Source organism: Cryptomeria japonica, chromosome 5 (assembly GCF_030272615.1).
Source record: "Cryptomeria japonica chromosome 5, Sugi_1.0, whole genome shotgun sequence".
NCBI lineage: Eukaryota > Viridiplantae > Streptophyta > Pinopsida > Cupressales > Cupressaceae > Cryptomeria > Cryptomeria japonica.
The window spans coordinates 641,243,965-641,250,710 of record NC_081409.1 but is presented as its reverse complement, the minus strand read 5'-3'; positions in this window follow the sequence as shown (position 1 = coordinate 641,250,710).

Below are 6,746 nucleotides of genomic sequence, written 5' to 3'. Positions count from 1 at the left end.
ATAAATCTTGAAGCGGTGATCAATTATTCAGTTGTGGTGGCAAAAGGTGAGTTGGTGAGCTTGTGTCTACATCAAACTAAAGGTTGGTGAATTCAACTTCAATCATCATGCAATTAAGCCATGATTACTTGCGGATTTTTAGGTTCACATTTATAAGATTGAACCTGACCTAGAAGTCACTATTTTAGGGGGATGGAATGGCAGAATTGGTTGAGTAGTTGGCAAAAGTGTTGCCTGGCATGCAGAGAAAGAGCGGGAAGATTTGAATTCTAAATCTACCAAAAATCTATGATTGCATTGATTGAGGAAACACCTAAAGGTGACGACAAAGAATGTATAAATTATTTTGAGTTCATTCAAAATATTCTTGATCGTAAAATTTATAAAGTATAGATCATGTGCAAGGCGATCCAAAAAGTTTAGAGTAGAGTGTAAGGAAGTGCTAAAGATTTAGCAGAGTAGAGAGTATATGAGGTAGACCAACAGAGTACAGAGCTGCGAACAAGAGGACCAACAGAGTGCAGAGCCAAGGATAAGAGAACTGACAGAGTGCAAAGTTGAGGATAAGAGGACTGGCAAAGTGCAGAGCTGAAGGTATAAGTAGATAACTGGTGTTGTGTAGAGTAGACACAACCAGTGTGGATAGAGTATGATTTACATTGTGATCTAATCAAGCTATTAGTAGCTACTTCAATATATCATCTTTTTATTGCTTTCTAACCATTGCAACTTAAATCCCTTAACCAAGTGGACTTTAACAGGTCCTATAAAATCCCTAAATCAGGTGACATCTTAATTGATGTTCCTAAGTCTTTTAACCAAGCTACCTTTAATAGGGTAAAGGCACTAATAGGCCTTAAACAAAATCCCTTAACCAGGTGGCACCTAACAATGTCTTTGTAATCTCCTAACAGGGATGGCTCTTCACCAAGAATACTCCAAAAGAGTACAAATTTAATGAGTTCCTACTCACACCATGGTTTTCTCCCATTTGGGTTTCCACAAGATAAATCTTGGTGTCATTGTATATCTTTTCATGTATGCATATTCTTGTGGAGTAATTATTTGTATTGATTATCATTAAGATGGTGCAGATTTGAGTTAAAGTTTTAATTGTGTAAAACTAGTAAAGTGTTGATTCACCCCTCCCCTCTCAGTACTAGTTGGGAATAACAATTGGTATCAGAGCATAGGTCCTTAGATTCACAAGAAGATTAACAACTTAAGGAAAGATCCAAGATGATGCGAAAGGAGGGTCCTAAGTTCTCTAAGGAGAATTAGACCTTATGGTGTGGTAGAATGAAGCTCTATCTAAGATCCCTAGGAGAACATTACTGGAATCATGTAATCATAGAGTACAATGAACCTTTAGGGGTTCTCACTCCAGATCAGATCAAGGAAAGGCAAGACAATATTGTTGCTATGGATCTGATTGTTAGCACTCTTTCTGATAGTGAGTATGCTGAGGTTCAAGATTTGAAAATGGCTTTTTAGATGTGGAATAAGATGAAGATAGTCGATGGAGGAGATCCTCATGTTCAAAAGGCTAAAGTAGACAACTTGAGAGGAAAATATGATGAAATGAGGATGCAGGAAGGAGAAAATATAGAGCAGTATAGAAAAAGAATAAAGGATGTAGTAAACTCTATTAAAAGTGTTGGAGGAAATCTTGAAGAGGATGATGTGGTTAGAAAAATCCTAAGAACCTTGCTACCACAATATGCCATAAGGGTTTCTACGATTCAAGAACCTAGATACTTGGGAATAGTTAATGTATCGCTTGACTCACTAATTGGTAAGTTGAGTGCTTTTGAACTAAGAAACCATGACAATAATGTACCAAAGATTGATGTTGCTTTCAAAGCTTCCATGATGCACTCACCAACAAGGAGAAGAAAAGAAACCGGAAGTAGTTCTACTACAAGAAGTGGTCACTCTCATGAAAGCGACAATCTGTTATCTCAAGAATAGGACCAAGATGAGATTGAATCTCTGGTGTAGGCACTAATGTGGAGGGACCTTGAGGAGATCAGTCCAACTTTTTAGGAAGAGTAAACATATTGAAATCACATAGATATGATGGAGGCAATGCATAACAAATAGTTTTATTGCATCAAAGTTAATTACATCCAACCGGTAACAATCGGGTTTCAACATACCAACACACTAGCCTAGTAGAATAGGTCACACCTGGACCTTGAATCAAAATATCTATCTTCTAGGCATAGACTATCTATTTGATGTTCCTTGATTCTCTGCATGATTACATTCTAAAGAATGATTACAAATATATATATATATATATCGATCCAAAGGATTTGGTTGGCCCAAAAGGATCAAAACCTGAAGAACAATGCAAAATGAACAAGGTCGATCTCCACCAAGAGATTCCTCTGGAAAATCCAAGGGATGAAATGTAGAAGGTCGGCCACATGCCAAGAAACATCTAGATCTACATCCAAGGCTTTGCAAGCTTCATAATAGGTTCTGGTAGATCATTAGAATAGGTCTCGGGCAACTGGTAACAAGAAATTATCAAGGAAATTGGTAGCGATATCTTGCCGGAAATTGATCCAAATGAGATGTGATTAGAAAGAAAGCAGGGTGATCAAGTCTTCAAGTAGAATCCAACTCCATAGGAACCGGAGAGCCAAAATTGAGACACACAAAAAGGAAAACTAAAACTACAAACAAAAAACAAAAATAGAAAATAAAATGTTTTTGGTTGATGCAAGATTGTTGTGAACCGGAGATTCTCCTTCATCAAACATCTAGGGTTGATAAAAAGTGAGCCTCTCACTTTGCTGGGGTCAGAGGGAAACCAAGGTGGTCTACCTCTGCCTGAGAAATCCAAGATGAATCTTCCACTAGTTTGTTCTTCCATTTCACAATATATTCTTTGTACTAACTACTTCGGGTCCTATGCCCAATCCTATTGTCCAAAATATCTTCAATCTAATCTGGTTCCTTTTGGGGAAATTGTTTCTCCAAGTTTGTAATATTGTCCTTACTGAATTCTGGTTCATGGTACTCATGAAGATATGTAATGTTGAATATAGGTGAAATACTCGGACTATCTGGTAGCTCCACCTCATATGCATTTCCGGAACTGAACTTTCTCAAGATCTTATAGGGTCCAAAATTCTTCATCTGCAACTTATTATAAGTCCCAACTGGGAATCTCTCTTTTCTAAAATAGACCTGTAGACACCCAAAATTGTCCAGTCTAATTAAATAAATATTTTATTTATTTAATTATCTAAGCTTAATTCATCTATTAATTAAATAAATCTTTATTTATTTAATTAATTCATTTATCCTCTTCTAGCCTTATTTCTCATTTAAATAAATACATTTATTTATTTAAATTATCCTTTTCCTAAATTAAATAAATATCTTATTTATTTAATTATCCCACTTCTTCTATTAATTAAATAAATCTTTATTTATTTAATTAATTCATTAGCCTTTTCCACTCATGACACATGTCATTCATCTCTTAATTCCTACACTACCTACCTCTTTCATTATTTTATTATTTCCTCTACCTACCCTCTAATCCTAGCCGACCTCCTTTTTACACCTCTCAATCTTATCCCTCCATTTCTTATAGTGTCTTCTATTTAAGGAGATGCTTCCTTCATTATCAAACCCTAATGACCTAATGAACTATTTGATCACTTGGCTACACTACGATCCTACTTACAACCACATTCCATTCTTTGTTGAGCTCTTGTGCACATAAAATCTGAGAGCAATTATATCAAGCAAGATCAATGGAGATAGGAAGAATGGAGATCAAAACCCTATTGGACATGTGATGGTATAATCTTTGTGATTTCATTTTATTTGCATTGTCTTAGGTAATCTTCATATGTTATGGTGGATCTTTGTTGTTGTTAGGCTAGGGTTTGGTGGTTGAATTCATTTAGCCTTTCAATTTTGTTATTATTGTTATCCATTTTCACCATATACATTTTGGCACGCCCGGTGGGACTCTTGTCCCTTTTGCATTTAACATTCTTGTTGCAAATTTTGTCTTTTGAAGTTGCAGATCTGACATTTTCGGCAGCATTTTGATATTTTCGTGTCTACGCACTTTCGGATCGCGTTTTTGGCTTTCTGTCACGTCTATGAACTTTCAGACCATGTCTGTGTTACATAATCACATTTGTGTATCTCAGAACCGCGTCTATGTTATCAGCAATCTTTTGTTTTGCAGGTTTCAAAAATCGTGTTTATGTCATAAAGCTGTGTCTGTGCTGTTTTTAGCCGCATCTGTGTCCAGAAGACGCGTCTGTGTTCTGTGGTCGCGCCTGTGTCTCACAGAACCGCGTCTGTGTCACCAAGTTGCATCTGTGTTGAGGGTAATCGTGTTTGTGTTCACCAGTTTCAAATTTTGGGTTTTTTTATTGATTCAGTTTTCGGATTTTGCATTTAGGGTTTCAGATTTGGTTTATTTTGAGCTAACATTTTCAGATCTAGCTAACGAAATTGGTGCAACTTGTCTAAAAAGCTAAATCATTTGGTTGAGGCCCCTATTTTCAGAAAGTCTTTTGGGTTTTAAAATTTACCTAACTTGTGTGCTTGCAGGAAGGGGTGATCATTTCAAACAATCCAAACTACTAACAACTCTTTGTTGTAGGTCCTTGGCAAGGGTTTTTTGGATTTTTATTGTGTGCCTTGTTTTCATAGACTAGCAAGCACTTCCATTGGTGCACTAAAATTGAATCATTGTCTTTTGTGTCTTGAGCAATAGGCTCTTTTTGTTTAATCTTTAGAGGGTCTATCTTCCCGTGTGGTCATTAGGACTACTAGTGAGAAGAGAACGACCCAAGTGGTAGCGAGGAAAACCCACCTCTTTCGAACCACTATAAACAAATGTATTCATGGTGAAAACTATGGATAACGTGTGCTGATTAGTTCATACTGACACTATGTCTCCCCATAAACCCGTTTGATCAAATTTATTTGATCATTTGTAGGGCGTAACCCCTACCGGCTAGGAGCCTTCTATATTTACAGAGCTGAAAGTGCTGCATGTATGGCCACACGAGCGGATGCCCTTACTAGCACCTTTTTGTTTTAGAAGCCCAAATCCTTCTAGTTGTTGGGGCAAGAGGTCGGACCTTTGGTAGCGGCCCACACACATACGGTTCGTAGTAGAGATACAAAGTTTGCCACGGGGAGTTTTCGTGGGGACTAATGCTTGGCTGACCCTAGAAGTGAGTGCCGAGGGTGGAGCTAGTGAGGTCAAGCATCTAAGTATCCACTTTGAATAGCATAACCTCAGGGGTAAAACCCCATGTGGGATCAACAACTATTGTCTTGGCCAGCCATAAGAATTGTGCTTGACTTATTTTAAACATTCAAACATTCAAGACCAAACAGCAAAACATTGTGTCTTTTGTGTCTTCAAGTGTATGAAAAACAATTTTACATCAAACAACACACTTTTTATTGGAGTCATTTTTGAGTCTAGACACTTACAAACATTGAGTCCTCATCAACACTATGTCCTCTTGTCACGAAAAATAGTCAAACAATCAGATTTGGTCACAACAAAACGACTTCACAGATTGGAAAAAAACTGCACAAAGTTTACAGAAACGCATTTGTGTCTGTCATAATCGCGTCTGTGCTGTCTAACCACGTCTGTGAAGGGCAGAAACATATGTGTGTTCCCAGAATCAACAATAAATTTTGCAAAAAAAACTCAGAAGCGCGTTTGTGTTGAACAAAAACACATCTGTGTCAGGGAATCACATCTATGAAGTATACAAGCACGTCTGTGTTCAAAATTGCAAAAATTTTACAATCCAGCAAACAAACAGTCAGTTTCGGAACTCTTGAGTTTCCTAGGTTGTTCTCTAGGTTTCATTTAGCATTCAACCTGTCTTTGGGTCTCACACAGTCCAACATTACTTCACATCTCACATTACATTCACATTTGTCTAAACTTGAGTCAAAAGGTTACTTGCTTGTCCTCATCATACTTTGTCAACACACTACATACAACAACACTTTGCTAGGTGGTCCCTCATCAAGGTTTCTTACCTTTGGGTCTCATTTGGTCTTACTTAGAGTCAAGGTCAACTTACCTCATCAAGAGAAACTATCCTCTCTTTGGAAGTCACACCTACTCTACTACATACATACTTGGTCTTACACTTTGGACATTGCAAGTACACTTCAGATTCATTTACATTCCATCCAACTCTTGGTCTTCCATACTTTTTCCATTTTCATCTAGTCTCACACATCTCGATTAATACCTAGTTCATGGTTGAAACCCGTCTTGAAAAATCTAGGAGAGAAGCTAAAGAGGATCAAGAGTCCGCAAACATGAGTTCTTATGAGTATGATAATGACATCTTTTTCAATTTTGATCATACTACATTACCTGACATGGATACCTATAGAAACATTCCAAATGTTGAGAACATGGACACTACAAACAATAATGATACACACAATGACAATACGGACAACTTTTTTGTACATTCAGCAGATGTGGAAGAATCCATTATGAATCCCCATTTCAATCGATTGGTTGAAGAAATAATGAGGAGGGATAGACAATACTTCCTACAAATGATGGCACAGAGTGGAGCCAAGATACCTCATGACTTCGACATGTCTCAAATAATGGAAAATCGACCTTTGCAACAAACTCACTCCAACATGGATCAAAGCAGACCTAATAGTGGAGGCAATAGAGGACCACATATGGTGCCTGAATCACC